General features: G+C 46.0%; 1 protein-coding gene across 9 annotated transcripts in view; it reads left to right on the top strand.

Annotated features, from left to right (window-relative positions):
- Nucleotides 1–22,733, top strand: part of CHD9 (chromodomain helicase DNA binding protein 9) — a 169,597-nt gene that overhangs the window by 35,986 nt on the left and 110,878 nt on the right. For 7 of the 9 annotated variants that reach the window (XM_066349166.1, XM_066349158.1, XM_066349165.1 and 4 more), the window contains exon 1: nt 17,154–17,375. The exons of 1 other annotated variant lie outside the window; for it this stretch is intronic. The gene's annotated coding sequence lies outside the window, so the exon portion shown is untranslated. One more of the 9 variants, XM_066349160.1, reaches the window with a different exon arrangement.

Genomic DNA, 22,733 nt, shown 5'->3' on the forward strand with positions numbered 1-22,733 from the left:
TGTGTGCCCTGGCCAGGAATCAAACCCAGGACCTCTGTACGCCAGGCCGACGCCCTACCACTGAGCCAACCGGCCAGGGCCTCCTTTTATTTCTTTATGTCAAGAAAACCCTATGCATTGATCATAATTTGGATAAAAATCTGCCCATTGGAATGAAGTCCAATTTTCAAAATCAGAATATAAAACAATGAGTTTAAACAATGAGTTTAACCATCTGGTGCACAATAGGTGCAAGTGAGGTGGATGGAAGGGAAGAAGGAAGGAAGAGGCGGAAGAAAGAAGGAAATTCAGCAACTTTGAGAGCGGAGTTGGATTTGTCAGAAATTAAGCTTCAACCTCTGAGCCCTTCTCTTGCACGTAGCTCTTCCAGGGCCTGGTACCTAATGTTAACTCATGCATTCCTTTCCTACAGAGAGCCCACTGTATTGTATGCGCTCCAGGCCCTGTCACACCTGGTTCTGCTCCTGTACAGGTAGGGACTTGGAGAGACTCAACTCTTATTCTTCTTTCATATTCAGCGAATATGAAAAGAAACACACGGTGTGGGAGTGTGGCATTTGTGTGCTGTCTCCCCCTGACTCCCCATCTGAAATTCGCAGGAAGACTTACACGGAGTCCGGGCAAGGCCCAGGCCATTCAGGAATGGGGTGCAGACAGAGGGCGGAGGTCAGGGAGGGGCAGAATTAGTGTGCCAGTTCCGGTCAGCTTCCAAATCCGCTCTGGCACTTGAAGCTCTCCCGTTTTCAGGTTTCAATCCGGTTGCTCAGCGTGGGTCGAGGGGGCGCAGCAGCCTGCAGCCTGGAGCTCGCTCACTAGTCCCGGCCCGCCTTTCCTAGTCCTCTTTGGTGGTTGATTTCTCTCTTTCTCTCTCTCTCTCTTTTTTTAAGATTTTAACTTTAATGGCTAATATTATTGTTTTAGGAAATTTCCCCCCTGGCCCTGGATGGGTTGCTTGGTTGGGTACAGTGTTGTCTCCATATGCCAAGGTTGGGGGTTCGATCCTGGCCAGGGCACATATGAGAATCAACTAATGAATGTATAGATAAGTGGAACACACATGGATGTTCCTTTCTCTCTCAAATCAATAAATAAAAAATAAAAAAAAAGGAATTCCCCCGCTGAACCAGGAATAGCATGCTGACATAAAAATACACATATACAAAAAGTTGTTTTCTATTTTCCTGGGGAAGAAGAGCAGAATAACTTCTAGAATATTCAAATATTTTTTTAAAGTATAGTTGAAAGTCTCGGTCCTCTCATTTATTAGCTCTGTGATGTACATATTTAAATTAAAGCTGTTAGACAGCCACTAGCTGAGTGGCTTTGGGGGAGTCACTTAACCTTTCTCCTCGGGCCTCCGTGTCTCTGTGTGTGGAGGGTGGTTTCAGAGCGCCGCGCTTGACCTGTCCCGTACAACGTCTAAGAGTACCATCGCTGTCTTATACAAATAGCGAAGGTTTACATAGCGCTTACAGAGGAGGACGCTGGAGCAGAGATGGTCCCTCGTTTCCCCGGGTCACCCAGCGAGGAAAGGGCAGAGCTGTGGGCCCGGCCCAAGCAGCCAGGCTCCAGTGCCCCCTTTCCCAGCCTCTATACTCTATGCCAGGGGTCCCCAAACTATGGCCCACGGGCCACATGCGGCCCCCTGAGGCCATTTATCCGGCCCCCCGCTGCACTTCCGGAAGGGGCACCTCTTTCATTGGTGGTCAATGAAAGGAGCACATTGACCATCTCATTAGCCAAAAGCAGGCCCATAGTTCCCATTGAAATATTGGTCAGTTTCTTGATTTAAATTTACTTGTTTTTTATTTTAAATATTGTATTTGTTCCCGTTTTGTTTTTTTTACTTTAAAATAAGATATGTGCAGTGTGCATAGGGATTTGTTCATAGTTTTTTTTATAGTCCGGCCCTCCAACGGTCTGAGGGACAGTGAACTGGCCCCCTGTGTAAAAAGTTTGAAGACCCCTGCTCTATGCTCTTAATATATATATATATATTTTTTAAATAGACTATTTTTAGAGCCATTTTAGATTTAGAAAAAAATTAAGCAGATCAGACAGAGAGTCTGAGGAACAAAGCAAATCAGTAGAGGAAGTGGCCCCTGATTGAGACCACAGCTCATTCCCCAAGCGACACGGCCAGGAAGCTCATCCATTCAAATCTCCGCGTGCCCAACATTTTATATAACTTGTTCCGGTGGACTTTCACAGCCACCTTGTTAAGCAGGGAGCGTTAACCCCACTTTGCAGTGAGCAAACGAAGGCTCAGAGAGGCCAGGGGACTTGCCCTAGGTCACACAGCGAATGCCCGGTAGAAAGCGCTGATGTAGCTGACCACGCTTGCCCCCCTGAACACTTTATAATGACCATCAACATGTAATTTATCTTGTAATTATGAACCTAACGTTTGTCACTTGTACCTTATAGTTAAAAAAAAATGTTTTAGATCCATTTTTTCTCTTTTGGGCGTGACCACAGCCCAGGGAGGTAGGTGAGGCAGCCTTTAGATTCTGTTTTATGGAGGAGGCCACGCAGGCTTAAAGAATGAAGATCGTGGGATAAGTGTTGAGGTGGGATCAGGACGAACGAGGCACACGTGCTGGTTGTCTCTCCTCTCTAAAGCGGCCCCCCTGTAGGGGCCGTCTCAGTGCCCTGGGCTCTTGCTGAGCCCACCTAGAGGAAGTCCTCGGTTATGAGTTCTGCAGGCGCTTCCCGTCTTCCCAGGGGCTGGCCAAGAGAGTTTCTCCCAAAAGCGAAACCTCACCTTGCATTCAAGTCCTTTCCTACGTGTATGGCATTTTATCTGCTCTGTTCCTGTTCCCAGTGCATGGAGGAAAGAGTTAACTGTGACATTTTTTCTTTTCTCCTCATGTATTTTAACCAACATGAGGGAGACTTGGCCATTTGCTGTTGGAGGAGGTTGTGTCTGATTCTCACGGCACAGTCAGAAACGGCATTGCCTTTTTATGATGGCAGCAGAGGAAGGATTTCCACTCCCCTCAGCTCTCAGGCCGTTGTAAAGTATACTTCATCTGAAGCAAGCATATGATCTTTGGCGCCCCGGCTGAATAGCTCAGTTGGTTAGGGCATCGTACCGAAGCACAGAGGTTGCCAGTTCGATCCCCAGTCAGGGCACATACAGGAACAGATCGATGTTCCTGTCACTCTCTCCCTTCCTCTGTCTCTAAAATCAATAAAATAAACATTAAAAAAATTATATTTGGCATTTCCCCTTCCTGCACAGCCTCTACTGGAGGCACCCAACTCATTAGCCCAGAGCAGAAGTTTTTTCTTCTTTAATTGATTTTCTTACTTGAAAGAAAATTTCCCAAACTACAGAAATAGTGCAAGAAAGTTACAGTGAACTCTTAAAAAAATTTTTTTCCATTGATTTGAGAGAGAGAGAAAGGGAGAGAGAAAGAGGAGAAGCATCAACTCATTGTTCTACTTAGTTGTGTACCCATTGATTGCTTCTCATGTGCCCTGACCTGGTATCAAACCTGATATCTCAGCACACAGGGGTGACACTCTATCCATTGGGAAACCCGGCCAGGGCTGAACCCTCTTAATAATAATTTTTAAAATTGGTTTTAGAGAGGGAGAGAGAGAGATGTCAGTTTGCTGTTCCACTTATTTATGCATTCATTAATTGATTCTTGTATGTGCCCTGACCAGGGGTTTGAACCCTCGGCCTTGGCATATCCGAACAAAGCTCTAACCAGCTGAGCTATCTGGCCAGGGCTATTTGCAGCTTTTAATAGAGACCAGAATTGAGATTCTACTATGAGATTACAGCCAGGAAGTTTCGTAAATTCAGATACTTAGAAGGTGAGGCATTCCTTGTCTCTGTTATATAATCCTTTGATCTGGGGTTGGTAATCTAAGCTTACATGTGCTGGGTCTTAAAATTTTCAGGTGATATTTCTGGTCACAATGGTGATAAGAACTTCCTGAATGGGTTATTTTCTGGTGCTGAAATGGTCTGTTTCTCAGTGTTCCTCTGTGCCCACCTCTGCACAGCAGGTTGGCCAGTTAATTCAGTACAAATAGCCCTTGTGTTGGGACCATGAATCTAAACTGATCTGGGATCCATTAGTTCTGACCTTGGTGCCAGGTTAGAACCAGAAATTCAGGCTTCATAATGTTTGTATTTGGGAAATAAACCAAAGTTCCCCAAATGTACTGTTTGATGGATTCAAAGAACTATAGTAAAAAGGTATAAATACCATCACCACCACCACCACCAACAACAACAACAAAACAACAATAAACAGCTATCCCTCAAAGGACATCTGGAAAGCAGAGCTGAAGAGTGAGGTAGCCAGGAACAGCCTCTGCATCTTTTTCAAATTAGGTCTTCTTGCATGTATTTACTAGGACACATTTCAGGTAAAGACCTAAACTCCATCCTTGTTAGCTCAGCTGAAATGTGGAAAGATTTTTAAGCTAAAGATGCAACACACACTCATGCACATGCATGCACACACGCACGCACGCACGTACACACTTCAAATAAAGAGCTGAACTCAATCATTGTTAGCTCAGAAGAAAGGAAAAAAAAGTTCATGATCTAGTTAAAGATACAACTGCCTCACTACAGTTCCATACCACCGTTTCACACAACTTACATATGGTGTGGTTAAACTGTAGCATTTTGAAAAAAAAAGAAAAAAAAAGCCATCATATCCTGCTCTCCAGATGGGCTACCCTACATCTATTCTAGATGTAAAAGAAGAAACAAAGAAAAAGAATGTGTCTCATCCCTGAAAATACAGGGGTGGGCCAAAGTAGGTTAATAGTAGCAATGACAAAAAATACAATGATAAATAAAGAACAATGCAAGAGTAAACTCTTGTGTTTCCCTGTACTCGCAACTGTAACCCTACTTTTGCCCACCCCTGTATTTAGGAAAGGAAATCTATATGTTCATTCCAAAAGATACATAAACATAAAGGAAAGGCAACATCAAAACTTCTGGGCTCCCTTCCTGCTGTAAAATATGTAGTCATTCTTATCATCAAGAACTTCTGCTTTGCATCTGTTAATCACTAAAGTCATTGTCGTTCTAGGGCTTGGGCACAACAAGGTCATTTATTTGACAAACCTTTATTGAGTGTCTACTGTGGACCAGGCGCTGTCACGGCGCCGAAAGTGTGGTGGACAGACAGAAATCCTTATCCCACAGAGCTTATGTTTTAGTAAAGGCAGAGGAAAATAAGTAATTATAAAACGTAGTGTATCATGATGCTAAGTAATATCGAGAAAAATAGAGCAGAGAACACAATCATGAGTGAGGGATGGAAGGAGGGTCACAGTTTTGATTTAAGGTGATTAGGGAAAACCCCACGGAGAGAGTAGCATCTGAACCAAGTCTGGGAGGAGGGGAGGAGATTTCATGGTGGCCCTTTAGGTAAAAGAAATAAACGTCCTCTCTCTCTCATGTAATTGAGGCGAAGACCTTTTTATGTCCAAATGTTCTTTTCTTTTTTTAATTAATTTATTTATTTATTCATTTTTAGAAAGGAGAGAGAGAGGAGAGAGAGAAGGGGGGGAGGAGCAGGAAGCCTCAACTCCCATAGATGCCTTGACCAGGCAAGCCCAGGGTTTCGAACCGGCGACCTCAGCATTTCCAGGTTGATGCTTTATCCACTGCGCCACTACAGGTCAGGCTTTCCACCAACTAATCAGGAACCCTAAAATTCTATTATTAGTAACACATACTTGTGGGTGGAGAAGCGAAAATAAAAAGATACCGTTATCAACTATTAAGACGCGTGGGCAGATCTGTTTATCTGATATTTTTGTAAGCTTTGAACAAGAGAGAGAATAAAGTGACTGAAGAAGGAGAGGTGTGTGTGAGCTAAGAGATCTGCGGAGGTGGGGGGAGGGAGCACGCCGCGTGGGAGGCTGGCCAGCCATGGCGGGAGAGCTGGGCTGAGCTGCTCCGGGAGCATTGCTCTCGCTCGCTCTCCTTTCTCCTACGGTGCCTTGTCCAGTCCTGGGGATGATCCCGGGACTCTCAGCCAGTCCCCCTCTACTGTAGTGCTGAGTGAAGTGCCCGGAGATGCAGGAAACAGGCCGAGGTGGTTTGTGATGCTTCACCCCACCCCCACCCCGAGGGGCTTTCAGTGTTTTGGAGTATTGCCGGAGACAGTGCGTTATCAGTGGGGACACAGGAAAGCAGTTCTGAGGCTTGTCGCTCTAGGAGTCTGTGGTTCAAGTAACAGCCCTCAGAAAAAATAAACGAGTCCCTAATCGATGCAGGAAAGCAGCATTATTTATGAGGATGTTCACCTTGTCTTCTGCAATTCGACAGGCCCCTCTGTCTGGATATCCCAGGCTTACCTTTGTTCCTGTAAGTTCAATTCTTTAAATAATGCTTCCAGAGATGTAAACGTTAGACTCGGGGTCCGCTGCTCAAATGCTGACAGGGGGCCCTGGCCGGTTGGCTCAGCGGTAGAGTGTCAGCCTGGCGTGCAGGAGTCCTGGGTTCGATTCCCGGCCAGGGCACACAGGAGAAGCACCCATCTGCTTCTCCACCCCTCCCCCTCTCCTTCCTCTCTGTCTCTCTCTTCTCCTCCCGCAGCCAAGGTTCCATTGGAGCAAAGTTGGCCCGGGCGCTGGGGATGGCTCTGTGGCCTCTGCCTCAGGCACTAGAATGACTCTGGCTGCAACAGAGCAACGCCCCAGATGGGCAGAGCATCGCCCCCTGGTGGGCAGAGCGTCGCCCCCTGGTGGGCATGCCGGGTGGATCCCGGTCGGGCACATGCGGGAGTCTGTCTGACTGCCTCCCCGTTTCTAGCTTCGGAAAAATGGAAATAAATAAATAAATAAATAAATAAATAAATAAATAAATGCTGACAGGGGACAGACAATAAGGGACACCAGCAGGTGGGAACAGGTGGGGACTGGGATGGCTTGGAGGGTACCTGCCTCCACTCATCTCCTGGGGTTGCTATCCATAGGGTATGAGAGTTCTCTGTTGCTGGAACTTCTCACTTTCCAGTCGAACCTGGACTACCCAGATTTGCAGACAAAATCATCCAATGTTTAAATGTCGGCAACAACGCCAAGACTGTTGGATACACCGTGCTGGTCAGTTTATGCTTCCTGTTATGGAGAGGTGATTTGGTTCCTCGCAGAACACGATAGGAAAGGTAGGCGAAGGAGGGACATCTGATCAACCTGACAGTTTGAGAAGGTGAATATTTCAGGAAGCCGGCCTCTGCCAAGTTGACCTTTGCCAAGGTTCTGCCGCAGGTCACTAACCAATGGGTTGTTCTGGAAAAACTAGCGACGTTCCTCATTGTCCTGGTGGAGTGGGAGAAAATGCCCAGTGGGGAAGCCACAGACCTAGTTCTTTCCCTCACAGTCTCCCCGTCCAACCCGGTGTCCGTCTCTCGGCCCCTCGGGATTTAATTTCCTCCTCTGCTGGGCTTCAGGGGTTTCGAAACGTGCGCCTCCAAGCCCAGCAAGGCTTTGGAGACACCTTGGAGCGCGGGCAGGATGGGATCCCAGGGCTTACCGCCGCTCCGTCTTTGTTCTGTTTTTGTCTTTGGGCTTCTGCTTTTCTTTTTTAGAACTTGAACTTCTGCCAAAAAAAAAAAAAAAAAAATTCTTTTTGAAGAGTTTCCCCCCTTGCAAGAAAGTTTCAAAATCATTGAATGAGTTTATCAGCTCTGGTGTGATGGTAAAGGTTTGCAAACCTCAAGGAAACCTGCAGCAGCTCATCTGAATGATCATCTTTTCTGCCTTTGCCTACTGGTGCTTGTCTGGGTTAGAATGGCGGCTGGTTGCGACCTCAGGCATAAATCAAATCAACAAGTAGCCCGCAGGCAGGTATCATGGGAAGGTTCTGACACACGAACCAGTTCGATAGCTTGTTTGGGGGGATTTTCCTCATCTTGGAGAACAGATGTGTTCTCCTTTGTGATATTATATTGCTCGTATCATATACAATACACTGTAGTCGTATTTGCTATTTAAAAATCTTCCCTGGTTTATACGGTTTCAGAAATTATATTGACATTACACTGTGATCTATAGCTTCCCACTCGAACAAGTTTGAAAATCAGTCACTGACTTTTTAAAGTTAGTTGTAATTTTTTGATAGCCTAATATGTGCTGGCATTACGTATATCATCATATCTAAGCTTCAGGTTATTAACCCTGAAAAGGTGATATTTTCGTCTTCATTTTATTAATGACTAAGGAAAGTAAAGCTAGGTGAGGTTCAAGACTTACTCGGACCTTACAGGAGTCTAACCTGATCCCAGCCTGTTCTCAACCCGAAAACTTGGAGAAGTTAGGAAGCAGGAATTCTCCTGTTTTTAATTGTCCTACCATCCACTGCAAAACTGCTTTCAACTTTCCATCCAGGTCCTTGTTGACTCACAGTTATTCAAGTTTGATGCCCTAATCTTGACCGATAGAGGGGTCTCTGAATTTAAGTAATCCCGTCCATGACCTGGATGTCTTCAGTGGGAAATGAACGAATGTTAGATCCAGGGGTGGAAACAGACTTCCAGGGATGAATGAGTGGACTTTTCCATGATATTTCTGCCCATGGCCGAACTGAGTTTCCCCTGCCATAAAGGAAATCACTTGACCTGTTCGCCGATCTACCTGCCGTCTGGTCTGACAGGTTTGAGTTTCCTTAGCGGTGGGTATGTGCTGGGACTGTGCTTCAGAGTAAGTCTTGTCTGTGAACAGTTTTCTGTTCAGCGCTTTCCTGGGCATATACTATATCCTAGGTCAAGATTTCTCATTAACTATAACCACTGGATTTTTTTCCCTTAATTAAAAGTTTAGGCCCTGGCCGGTTGGCTCAGCGGTAGAGCGTCGGCCTGGTGTGCGGGGGACCCGGGTTCAATTCCTGGCCAGGGCACATAGGGGAGGCGCCCATTTGCTTCTCCGTCCCCCCCCCCTTCCTCTCTGTCTCGCTCTTCCCCTCCCGCAGCCGAGGCTCCATTGGAGCGGAGATGGCCCAGGCGCTGGGGATGGCTCCTTGGCCTCTGCCCCAGGCGCTGGAGTGGCTCTGGTCATGGCGGGGTAATGCCCCGGAGGGGCAGAGCCTCGCCCCTGGTGGGCGTGCCGGGTGGATCCCGGTCGGGGGGCGCATGCTGGAGTCTGTCTGACTGTCTCCGTTTACAGCTTCGGAAGAGTACGGAAAAAAAAAAAAAAGTTTACCTACAAGACAGATAACCTGTCATTTTCATCTGCACCCTGTAGCATTTTCAGAGAATATTTGTGAACATTATATAAGAAACAACAACAATATGTCGGATTCTCATCCCACGGGCAAAAGTATAATTTCTGATCATTCATTTAGTTGGCCAGTGGTAGAACCTGGACTCTAACTTGGGTATTTCTACCTCGAATCCTGCATCCTCTCCATTTGACTGTAATCATGGTCATTTAGTTTTTCTAACTGGAGGGGAAACAAATGGACTTTCAATCGGAACCTAGTTTTTTGTTAACATTTCTGATGGTCATGTTAAAAAATAAAGAGAAAAAAAAGAAAGAACAACCACTTTATGAATGGCATGGCTTAGCGGTCCCAATTAAAGGTTGTAAAGCTTAGAGTTTTTCATACAAAAAAGTAGGGACAAGTGTTTCTGAGCCTATCACCATGGGCCCTCTGGTTCCTCCAGGGAATACTGTGGAATTTGTACTCTACCCTCTGCCGGGAGCATTGTTATTTGTTTGCTTTGCAGCTCAAATACTTTGATTGATTGTTTGTTGCATTCATTCATTAATTGATTGTCTCTGACTTCCATATCTAAATGAAGGGGTTTTGTTGATGACTTTATTTTCCTCCCACTAATGAAGCGAGAAGTGTGCTAGAACTTTCCCTTTTGGGTTTGTCTTCTGAGAAAGTAATAACAGACGAACCTAGTTACTCGGGATGCATTTTTAGAAGCCACAAGAGCAGTCTGAAGAAGGCTTTGGTTAGCCCTAGACAGAAGCGACATAGGAAGGACTCACCTAGAACTTGGCAATCAGGTCCTGTGACGAGGGCAGTACTTTCCCATCATGGCTGTGTAAGCCGTGGCACAAAAAGACCTTCTGAAACACACAGATGCCCGAGACCTGTCGGCCCTAGGTCAGGGAAGGGTCTAAGCGAAGGAGATGTTTCAATGTCCCAGGTGATTCTAATATGTAGTGACGTTTGAGACTCTCTGATCGACGCTTCCAGTGTCTTGTACAAAACCAAGTAGGATAACCCCAAATGAGCAGTTCTTTCTGCCAGAACATGGTGTATATAAGTAGGTGAACCATTCATTCAGTGTAAGATACCCATTTATTGAGCACCTGTGTGCTAGGTGCTGGGGATACATCCAGGGTCAAGAGAAAGCCCGTCCATGCCCCCACTCCAGATGCTGTCTTTGTAGTGGTGGAGATAAATAGTAACACATGAACAGGACTGTGATACATGTTAAGAAGGAAATCAACAGTAATTACGGGTCAAGGCTCTCTGAGCAGGCATTTTTACAAGGTCCAAAGGAGCCAGTGATAAGGCATAAGGAGTAGAAGGTGAACAGGTCTGGAGACGGGGGACGGGTTGTGTTGGAGGAACAGAAGAGACTGCAGTCACTTTCATTTGTTGAGAAATGGGGGGGGGGGGGGGCACGGAGTGAGCAAGTGCGAGCCGATGGCCCGTGGAGTTGACACCAGCTACTCAGTGTGTTCTTACCAAGTGGTGTGCCCTCTGGAAAGGAGAAACAGAAGTAGCCACTAGTGTGCTGGACAAAGAGGGTCCATGAGAACAGCCCACACAGCTGATGGTGAGAAAAAGCTAGGCAGTCCTACGTGACACCGAGATAAACCACAGAAACGGGGAATGGGAATCAATGATAAATTTGATATGCAGAGGACTTGGCCTAATTCTTCCGTCTTTTATCTTGTTGCCACCCATCACTTGCACACAGCCTAGCGGGGTGGCAGACCTGGCCTCCTTTTTGGAAGACATTCAGGTCTCCGACATACTATTCTTGAGGTCTCTCCCTAACCAAACTTTCCGGGATGTGGAAACTGTCCGTGAAATAGCTATCATGTGGGAGAATCAAACCTATGTCTGTCGGAGGCGTAAATATTTCTGTGATCTTCTTGTTCCCAGAAACACAGACCCTGCTCCTTTTCTTGTTTTCAAGGAAAGCTTCTGTTGAAATTGTGCAAAGTCGCAAACTGCTTAACATGTAACGGTAAGCAGAGGGGAAAAAAGCTAGAGTGATTTATTTTCAGCAAAACTTTCTAAGGTCCCTCTGCTCTTAAATTTAAATCATATGACCTAGTGTTAATTTCCCTGGCTCGGCATGTTGGGACTCATCCTCTATGAAACAAACCGTGGAGTTCCATGCAAAGAAAAAACTATAATTAGTATGCCTTCTCAACCAAAATGTCCAAGCAGTCCAATAATCCCCAAATGCTTTTACATAAGAGATGATATGTCCTAATCAAATGGGAATGTTTTAAAAGATGGCCCTAACAGTTTGTGTGTGTGTGTGTGTGTGTGTGTGTGTGTGTCCCCGAAGTGAGAAGTGGGGTGGGGGGGGGGGTAGAGGGTAGTTAGGCAGGCAGACAGACTCCCGCATGTGCCTGACCAGGATCCACCCCTCATGCCCACCAGGGGGCGATGCTCAGCCTATCTGGGGCGTTGCTTCCTTGCAACTGGAGCCATTGTAGCGCCTGAGGCAGAGGCCATGGAGCTTCCTTCAGTGGCTGGCAAACTTTGCTCCAATGGAGCCTTGGCTGCAGGAGGGGAAGAGAGAGACAGAGAGAAAGGAGAGGGGGAAGGGTGGAGAAGCAGATGGGTGCTTCTCCTGTGTGCCCTGATCAGGAATTGAACCCGGGACAACAGTCCTTCTTAAGTAGTCCATATCAGACAAGGAAAAACTCACCCAATTATTAAAAAATAAATAAATACAAGGCTATGGTAGTTGCTAAAGGATTTGTATTATTCCTAACAATAATATATGAGTTTTCAAAGCTCTTTCCAAGATGTAAGTAGGAGTTTGAAACCTGCACAATGGAAGCAGGAAAAGATAGTGACCGAAGTTATATTTATGCCTATAACTAAGGAGGAAAAAAACAAAAATATTCAGAGGAAACCTGGTATAATTTCCCTCTCTCTCTCTCTCTCTCTCTCTCTCTCTCTCTGAAGCTTAAACAAGGCAAGATGGATTTAAATGACACCAGGATGAGTTTTTCTTAAAATAAGAGGCCCCTGATGCCTATAAAACAAACCAGTTGATTAGAAAAATACGTGTCTCTAGTTTCATCCGTTCGTAGGGCTAGATGGTATACATGGTTTTTTTAAAGCACAACAATCACATCACACCACCTGCAAATTAAGGTCATTACCAAAATTAACCAAAATAATTAATTAGTGGGCATTTACTTCACAAACTAATTTGCCATGAGGCCGAAGGACCCCGCCTATCTTGTTCAATGTTGTAGTCCCAGAACCCAGCACTTTACACATCACAGATACTTGTTAAATATTTGTGAATGCATCGATTCCATAAATGTCATGCATTTGATCCCTCCAGACCCGATTTCGATTGTGACTTCTCCAGGAGCTCTTGCACAAGGCAAAGAGAAGCAGAGGCAGAAAGAGACGGAATGAGATGCTCAGGGGGGTGTCTTATCAAGGTCAACAGCAAAACCTCTTTTTCCTGAAGACCTTTTAAGATCAGGACAAGCCACTGTTTATAAAAGCAGAACAGTGGAAGATTTGAACTGTCAAGTAGGATCATGCTTTGAAGTACATTCCGGCTAAGAGCGGAGGGATCAACCCAGATAAGACTTAGAGACTCTAAGATCTGTCCCTGATTAAATAGGTCTAAGAAGAAGAGAGTAAGGACCGGCTGCTTTGGCTGTTGTTATTATCAGCAGCCTTTAGATTTGAAAACAGAGCTGAACATGCTTTTGAATGATCTTTAAGGTGCTTTAAGCTACAGATGAAAGCTTACCTAGTTCTCTCGACTGTTTGCTTGTACAAGAGCCTGAAAAGGAAGGCTCAAGAGCTTTCTAGTGATATCCTGCACTCCCCTTGTCTGAAGAACCTATGTTCTCCGCTGAGTTACTAGACCCTTATCAGATATCTGATTTGCAAATATTGTCTGTCTCTCTGTGGGTGTCTTTCTTTGCACTTTCTTAATGGTATCCTTTGAAGCACAAAAAGTTTTCTGTTTTGATATTCAACTTACTGATGTTTTCCCTTTGGTTACTTGAGAAAAAGTCTTAAATTTTCATGAAGTTCAATTTAGTTACTTTTTGGTTTTTTGTTTCTTTTCAGTGAGAGAGAGAGAAGTACAGATAGAGACAGACAGACAGGAAAGAGAGAGATGAGAAACATCAATTCTTCATTGTGGCACCTTAGTTGTTCATTGATTGCTCTCTCATACGTGCCTTGACTGGGAGGCTACTGCAGAGCAAGCAATCCTTTGCTTAAGCCAGCGAGCTCGGGGTTTCAAACCTGGGTCCTCTGTGTCCCAGTCCAATGCTCTATCTACTGTGCCACAACCTGGTCAGGCTACTTACATTTTCTTAGACAGTGTCACATGAATGAAACCATTGCCTAACTCAAGATCCTAAGGATTTGCTCCTGTGATTTCTTCTTAGACTTTTGTAGTTTTTATCTCTTACATTAGGGCTGTGACCCCCTTTGATTTATTGTGTATGGTGTGAGGTAGAAGCTCAGCTTCTTTCTCCAGCATTTGTATATCCACTTGTCTTTCCTGATTTAAATATCTTGGTACACTTGTTGAAAAGCAATTAACCATAAATTAAAGGTTCATTTCTGGACTCTCAATTCTATTGCAACGATCTACTATATATTATATGTCTATCCTTATGTCAGCACCACACTGTCTTGATTACTGGAGTATTGTAGTAAGTTTTGAAATCAGGAAGTGTGAGTCCTCCAACTTTGTACTTTTTTCAGCGTTAATTTGACTATTATGTGGGCATCACTTCTGCAGGTCTCCCTTTGGTAGAGTCTAATCTTTTGTTTTACAGTCTTAGGGTCTTGATTGTACCAGTTTTTCCCCAAACTAAACATGTATCGGAACATTAGTTCATATTCCTCAAACTTGCAAAATGCTAAGTTTGAGGTATACATTTTGGGATATTCCTTTTTTTTTCCCCCTTTGGTGACCTCAATTAAAATGCCTGTGCATGGAGTTTCCCTTTACTCGGTGCCAAATTAATTACTAAAAGGTTGCTTGATAAACATGGGGTTGGAAACTAAGGCTGGAGAAAGGGATGTAGTAAAATGGTTGAGAGTTATGGACTTTAGGTCCAATCAGTTTGAAGTTTGATTCCCATCTCTGCCAATGAATGATTATGTAACCAGGGCACAATTTGGGCCCCCTTTCCATCTATAAAGTGGGAAAAAGGAATCCTTTTCTTATAGAGTGGGTGTGAAGGCAAAATGAAATACATACCAAGTACAAGCCCTTAACACAGTGCCTGGGACTTGTCAGATGTCAGCAAATGGTACCTATTGGATATTCTTGTGAATGCTTCATTCTGGGTGTGAACCTCTGTCATAGCACAGGTTTTCTAGGGACCTGGAGAGCATTGCTACCCCCTGGTTATGGATATTCCATTGCTTGGTGGAAAACTAGGTCAGTGTTGCTAGATTTTGATGGTGATGATATTGATTCTTGTCCATTTAAATTTCAAAGGGTAGTATTTACTGACCCAGCTCATAAATTATGGGATTTAGAGCCATCCTTTGCAATAGCTTCTCTGGAGAGCATATATCCAGAAACCAAACCCCACTTACCAAGAATACCACTAAGATTCAAGAAATAAGTGAAAACCAGTCATTGAACAGTCAAAATAGATGTCTCAAAAATCCATGTCCTTAACCCACAGGTGATCCCCACAGAAAATCTTCACTTAAAACCTGCAGTCTCAACTAATAGAAGTTTATCTGTATCTCAGTTCACAGTAGAATAGAAACATCAAAAAAATAGGAAAGAAAGTTGTTAGGTAGAAGAATGGAGAAGTGTCAGCCCAGTAGTGATGAAAGAGACACACACACAAAAAACAAAACATAATACAAGTTTAAAATAAAGAGAGCATTCTGGAGGCCATTTATTATGGGGGACAAATATTATAGATCTACATACTTTAGAGGGTACTCATTGGTCATAATGGCATATAACAGTGCTGATAATGGTAATGATGATCTTTAATCACCAACTTTAAGTAATTTCCAAAAGGCTGAATTCACGAAACATTAGTTTTCTTGGGGAGAAAAGCTCTGTAAAGTAGCAAAAGATTTCATTTCAAGGGGAGAGCTTCTTTTCTTAGGAAGCTAGATTAATGAGATGTTTCTGGCCTTCCATTTGACTCAACAGGTTAAATTTGCAAACTAAAGCAGTATTTAAATAAGCAGTGTAGCTGAGCTGTTTCTGTGCATTCTTCCCCTGGTAAGTGGTTGTTATTAAGTATCCTGGAGGGGGAATCAAGGCTGTAATTGTAACTTCCCACTCAGCAGGGTTTCCTCCCAGCCCTTTCTCTATCTCAGTTAAATAGAGTTGTGTCATCTACTCCACAGGGCCTTCATGGGGAATAGAAAGAATGACAGTACTTGGCAACTACACTGTACACGGCAGCCCTTCCATTCTGGTCAGGCATAAACAAGCACAGCAACACTACTGTAGGCTTCTTTGTGGAGGCAGAAATTCAAGAGATTTGTCAACTGTAAGGTGAATGTTCAATACTGCCTAGGCTGGATTTAAAACGGCGAATAGTTCCAAACAAACTTGAGGTAGGCTGATTGAAGTTCTGGCATTCCATTATTTTGTCTCTCTCATGCTAATATGCATTTTCAAGTTTTAATTGGGTATTAAAGCCAGTTCAGGGCCTGATAGATGCATAGAATTTTAGAGCTGGAAGGCTTTTAGAAAATGTGTCCTGTCTCTTAATTTTACGGAAGGGGAAACCGAGGCCCTGGGGCATGTGATGATTTAATGTAGGTCACTTAGGTGATTAGTGACAGGGAGAGAGAACCCAGGTGTCCACACGCTTTCATAGGACAGTGGTTTTCCTGTGCACCTCTTACTCCTAGACCAGTGTTGCTCTCTCCCAATGGTTGTTTATTTTTTTCCATTTGTTCTTTCTCTGCTTTCATAACTGTGCAATTTAGGAAGTGGGCCCGAACACCAGGAAGACAAGGTGCCGGCCCCCAGCTCCCAGCACTTGAGCTGCACGCGGTCTCCACGTCAGGACCTGGGCTGGGTGTTCCCTGTGCCTGGCGCCTGGGCACGGCAGGTGCTGGACACCTGGACTGAATCGCCGCATCCCCGCGGCAGCGGCACTGTCCTCACTCCCCAGCTCATCGCACAGGCGTGTCTCTGGGGTCCCCGAGCGAAAGGACAACGTGGGGCCGCATCCACGGCCGTGGGAAAAGCGAGGCTCTGGATGCCCTCGTGGTTCAACAGCGGAGCTGCCGAGCGCGTGAGTGACCTCGGCGCCAACCACGCCACCGGTCAGCTCGGGCCGGGCTGTGCCTGCCGGGCCTGACGTGGCGGCGGGGCCGCGGGCAGGGGAGAGGCCGCCCGGAGGGCGCGGCCTGACGTGGCGGCCGCGGCGGGGCGGCCAGGGCAGTCCGGGCCGCTGCACTGCCCCGCGCTCCGGCCAGAGGGCGCCCGGCGTCCACGCTTCCCCGCCCCGAGGCCACCGGGGCTCCCGGAGTAACCACTCCAGCGATTGGGTCGGCGACGCGGCGGGGCCATGTTGGAGCAGGGCGGCGACCCCGCCTCCCGCCGCCCGCCCTCCGTCCCAGGTCGGGCTGGGCCGGGCCGGGCGGGGAGGGGAGCGGCGGAGGGGATCCTCCCTCCCGGGTCGCCCGACTCCGCTAGAACACCCGCTAGAACACCGGCGGGAGCCGCAGCGGTCACGGCCGCCCCTCGGAGTGCGGGCCAATCAGCGGCACGGGCACAAATATGCAAATGCGGCGCCGGTGCCGCCGGAGTGCCGCTCGCAGGGGCTGGTGGGGTCGCGCCGGGGGAGCGCACTGGGCCAATCAGGCGGGTGCGTGGCGGCGCGGGGGAGGCGGCGCCCTGCACTCCGCCCTCCTCTCCCGCCCGGCCCCGCGCTGACAGGGGGGCCTGGCCGCGCCGCCGGTAAGTGTCGCCGCCGCCCGTCGCTGCCACCCGCCACCCCAGGCGAGGGGAGGAAGCCCGGGGACCCCGCGCCGGCGGCGGCCGCTGCTCAACTGGTGGGGAGAGGCGGGGGCGGGTGGTGTCAGCCGGGGGTCGCCCCCGCCCGGCCAGCCGCGCGTGTCAGTCTCCGCGGAGGCGAGGGGCGGCGGGGGCGCCTCCGTCATGGCGAAGCCCGAGAGCCAGCGGGCTGCGGTGAGTACGTGCCGCCACCCCTCGGCCGGCGTGGGGGCGGGGGGCCGGGCCGGCGGGGCCGCGCCCGGGACGGGGACGGGCGCCAGGAGGCCGGGGAGGGGGCGCTGCCCGCACGTGCGGCCCAGCCCGCCCGCGGCCCGCCCCGCGCCTGTCATGGCTGCGGGCTGCTGCCCCCGCCCTGCAGCCCGCAGCCCCGGGGTCGGGGTCGGGACCCGCCGGCCGCGCCTGTTGCGCCGGGACGAGGTGCGGGCAAGGCTGGGCAGGGCTCCTGGTCCCCGCCCCGCGCGAGGTCGGTCGGTCGGTCGGTCGGTCGGGGCCTCCCCCGTCCCTCCCGAGAGCCGGGCTTCCCTCCATCCTGCAGCCTCTGCCCCCGCCCGCCCGCTTTCTGGTTCCCGTGACTCAGGACAGGGCGTCCGGCGCGAGTGCCCGGTGCCCCGGAGCCCGGGGCGCCCCCCGGCGCCCCCCCAGCCCCGGCCTGGCGGGTGACGACCTCGCCGTCTCCCTCGTAGGCGCCTTCGCCCGCAGGCTGAGCTCTCCACGTCTGCAGCGGGGCGCCCCGGGCCCGGGGGTGGGACGTGCTGGGAGGTTCCTGGGCTCTCTGTGGACATCCATCCCGGGGCCAAGCACGACCCGGAAAACCTGGCTGTCTTACTGGCGTGTCGCAGCCGCCAGCTCAAGTGGTTTCTGTTTGTTCCTTTTTTGGTTTTGTTTTGCCTTTTTTTTTTTCTTTTAAGAAAAACAAAACTTTTCGGAACAAAGTAGACAACTTTTTCTTTTTTTTTAATTGTGACATTCACAGTGTTACACGGTTACTTTCTTGGGAGTCTGGGAGTTGACGCTCATGTCCCTTTCATTGATGTGGAATACTCATAACTAACTACCTCGGAAATCCCCCCGTATTAAATAAAGTTTGTCTTTTCTAATAAAATCGACTAAATTGTCTTCCAGTTTTGCATGCTACTTTTCACCTTTTTTGCCTCTGATTTCAAATCTCCAGTTCTACTTAACCAGTTAGGATCTTGAACAGAAGAGAGGGCTTGTCTTGTGTAATGTTAGTCTGCTCAGCTCTGCATAATTGTACGGGTAACTTTGTAAAAGAACCCCTAGTTCTGCAAACACAGCAATGTATAGAAGGTGAACTTAAGGGGGATTCCACATTGCAGTGTTTTGTGTGTGTGTAATGCACAGGGATGAACACTAGTGTTTCTTCTTTTCAGTTGGATTTACAGAACTTGAATTTAAATGTAATGTTCTGCTGATAGCAGGCAGCAAGAACCTTCTATATGATAGGTAACTTATAAGTGTTTGTTTAAGTTGGCTATATCTATTGCTCCAAGCCAGTTAAGCCTGTTTATCTTCCAAGACTGTTCTGTTTCTGTTGCTTTGACACTTCATGTTAAATTGCTCCAGTGACTACAGAGTATTGGTAAGTCTTAGTCCTTGAGAAGTTTCCTGCAAATTACAGGTCAGGTAATACAGACATATAATGCTCTGGGGAAAAGGTTGCTTCCCAGATTTGGGTCTGGTGTCTTTGTCATCCTTGAAAAGTTTTAAGAGAGTGGCTGTTGTAGAGTTGGAAAAGGACAACCTGGTGATTAACTAGAAAAAGATGATGTCCTAAGGACATAGGAAATAGCATTAGGGAGAAAACCCCACTACTGGTGTAACCAGTAAGGCCTCCTTGACTTGGAAGGAGTGCTGATTAGAGAGAATTAGGACGTTGTCACTTGACTAGCTTTTGATGAGGTTGGGGAAACTTTCCCCTTACCTCTTTGGTTCTTGTGGCTGGTCAAATAATTCAAACAACAGATGGCAGGTGAACCTAAGAAAATCAAATTTTAATATGAGCACATAGGAAAGTCTTAAGCATGAAAATTTCCAAATACAGTGAGGCAATTTAGGTAAATGTGTCATTTGGGACAAAGGAGAAGGGGATTGGGGGAGGGAAGCGCCTGGGATTTCAAAGGGGAAATGGGCAATTCACAGGTAGCCCAGAAAGTGGCAAACATTCTTTCTAGGCAACTCAAACAGTGGGACAGAGGGGAGTCTAGTGATCAGATTTTTGCATGGATCTTGCTTGTCTATCCATATTTAATTCATATGTGCTAAAGTGAATATGCTAAGGGGTTTATGCTAAGGCTCCCTTCCTGGAGGCTTTTCTATCTGAATCTCAAAGAAGGAAAGTAAAAAACTCTGCCTGAATTTGTTAGGTTTGTTTTCAGCTCTAAATAATGTGCATGCCAGGGTGGCTAGTCCCGGGGAGATGCGCCTGACCCCCACACTATGTAGCTATAGTCAAGTTTCTTTTTCTTTTTTTTATAAAGATTTTATTTATTGATTTATTTGAGAGAGAGAAACACCAATTTGTTGCTCCACCTATCCATGCACGCATTGGTTGACTTCTACACGTGCATGTGTTCCTACCCGGAATCAAACCCACAACTCTGGCTCATGGGAATGACACTCTAAACAACTGAGCCAGTCTGCCAGGGCTGTAGTTAAGTTTCTTAACCTCTGGGCCTGACCTGTGGTGGCACAGTGGATAAAGTGTCGACCTAAAGTGCTAAGGTTGCTGGCTCAAAACCCCTGGCTTGCCTGGTCAAGGCACATATGGGAATTGATGTTTTCTGCTCCTCCCCTTATCTCTCTCTCTTTACCCCCTTTCTAAAATGAATAAATAAAATCTTTTTTAAAAAGTTTGTTAAACTCTGAACCTTAATTTTCTCCAGTTTTGCAATTCTGTGATTCAACATATTCCATGAAGTCTGCCCTCTGAAAATGCAAAAATTATATTTGGATTGAAGTGTAAGAAAAGGCAAAGATTTTGAAACAAATAGTGGTATATGTAGTTGGCCTTACCTGAAAAGAACATTTTTTAAAAGAAGAACCTCAAGTGGGCAGGAATGAATAAAGATAAGAAACAGTGTTGTCTATTGAAAAGCCCAAGACAAGATGAGATTAATGAAATCAAGTTATCTTTAGACACTTTTAAATCCAAAACCCTTATCTAATGTAAGTGAATGCCTTCTATAAGGTTTTTTTTTTTTTTAAACTTCCTTTTTTTTTTAAAGATTTTATTTATCCATTTTTATTGGGGAGAGAGAGAGAGAGGAAAGAGAGAGAGAGAACGGGGGGGGGGGAGGAGCAGGAAGCATCAACTCCCATATGTGCCTTGACCAGGCAAGCCCAGGGTTTTGAACCCGCAACCTCAGCACTCCAGGTCTACGCTTTATCCACTGCGCCACCACAGGTCAGGCCTAAGGTTTTAACTAGACCATGGCACTTCACCAATGGGAACAAGATAGAACTGAAGGGAGGGGCTTAATGTATACATTTAAGAGGCAGGAACTGAAGTGTACAGATTTAAAGGTGAATCTAGCGAGGCTTCTATCAACTGTAAAATAAAAACTTTGGTACATGTGAACACTTTAGATTTTCTAAAGGGTTAGAGTGGTAGTCACTGATGTAAATGTAGTAGAAGAAAAGTCAACTAAATACTTTGAGAAAGATGAAATCCTGGAACAATCAGAGTCTAAAGGAAAAGTAAATATGACTGAACTTAATAGATCTCCTGAGGCTGTTTCGTCAGGTATCAGTGTAGAGAATAAAGAATATAGGTAAGAATACCTGACAGTTGATCCAGAGTGAACATGAATTATGAAAACTAATTATTAGAGCATGTTGTCATAAATGTTTGAAAACTTTAAAAGCCAAAGTTCGGAATCGGAACAGATTTATGGACATCGGGGAGATAGAATGATTTTATTGTAAACTTTTAAATATTTTATAGTTGTTGTGGTCTTAGCATGATTAACATGTCAACACAGCATAGATTTCTTACTTGATAGATTTAGCTTTTTCACTTACTTGTTTTGTAAATACAAGTTGCCACATTTCATTTTATAGCTACTTTCTAACACATTGTATCTGTTTACTTTCTTACTTGGACTTCATTCACTCTTCTGCATTCCACCTCTGAATTTTGCCAGTCTGCAAATACTGGGGTCAAATTTTATCTTGTGATTAAAAGCATCATTGTAACCCTTAAGGACTTCTCCTTCCCATGAAATCATAGCATTATTATTTGTGTCACTTATTTGACAACTTCCTGACATTCCCCTGTATTGTGTCACCTTAAAGTTTGCAGGAACACTTTTTGCTCTCCTTTAAATAGCTGATAAGGGACAATAGGAGACCTAGAGAAAGGGACACTACTTGCAGCTCTAATTTGTTCTTGGACTTCCAGGCCATTCACATCCATTCATTCATTAAAAAGATTCATTAAGTGATCCAGTTATTTATTAACTTACTGTATATAATGTAGCATTTATTTGACATGAACTCTGCCTGCCTGTGTAGAATCTACAGTTGTAACAGTGCATGTTGATAATAAGTAAATGAAAAAATGTAAAATTCAACTTGTGATGAATCCAATAAAGAAAGAGAACAGGGTGCTGTGGAAGAGAAAAACTGGCAGAATTTTAGATTGTGTGCTGAGAAAAGGCCTGGTGGTGCTATTTATGTCAAGACATAAAGAAGCCTGACCAGGCAGTGGCGCAGTGGATAGAGCATCTGACTGGGATGCGGAAGACCCAGGTTCGAGACCCCGAGGTCGCCAGCTTGAGCGCAGGCTCATCTGGTTTGAACAAAAGCTCACCAGCTTGAGCCCAAGGTTGCTGGCTCGAGCAAGGGGTTACTCGATCTGCTGAAGGCCCGCAGTCAAGGCACATATGAGAAAGCAATCAATGAATAACTAGGGTGTTGCAACCTGCAACGAAAAACTAATGATTGATGCTTCTCATCTCTCCGTCCCTGTCTATCCCTCTCTCTGTAAAAAAAAAAAAAAAGAAAAGAAAAAAGACATAAAGAAGAAGAAACCAGACAGAGAAAGTATTCTGGAGGAGAAAGAACTACTTGTTATGTTGGAAGTAATGAAAGAAGTTCGGGGTGGGAGGAACATAATAACAGAAGCAAACCAGGGAAGGTGAAACGAGATAGGCAGAGAACAGACTATATAGAGCATTGCAGGACATGTCAAAGACTTGGGTTTTACTAAGGACATTGCAGTCATAAAAGATTTTGAAGCAAAGGAGTAACACTTTAATTTAAATTTTAAAAGTTTTACTTTGAGGATGGATTGTAGAAAGCAATAGTGAGAGCAAAATCGTCATACTACTACATACAGTTGTTGAAGTAAGACAGTGGTAGCTAGACTAGGGAAGCATATGTAGAGATGAGGGCAAGGGTACGTGTGTCTAAGTGTAGTTGGATTTGATATAGACACAGAACGAGGAGGTGGGAATGGACAGGGAATGACAATCTCATGGTGGGTTGGATGTTAAAGGAAAGATGTCAAAA

This window comes from Saccopteryx leptura, chromosome 9 (genome assembly GCF_036850995.1).
Source record: "Saccopteryx leptura isolate mSacLep1 chromosome 9, mSacLep1_pri_phased_curated, whole genome shotgun sequence".
NCBI lineage: Eukaryota > Metazoa > Chordata > Mammalia > Chiroptera > Emballonuridae > Saccopteryx > Saccopteryx leptura.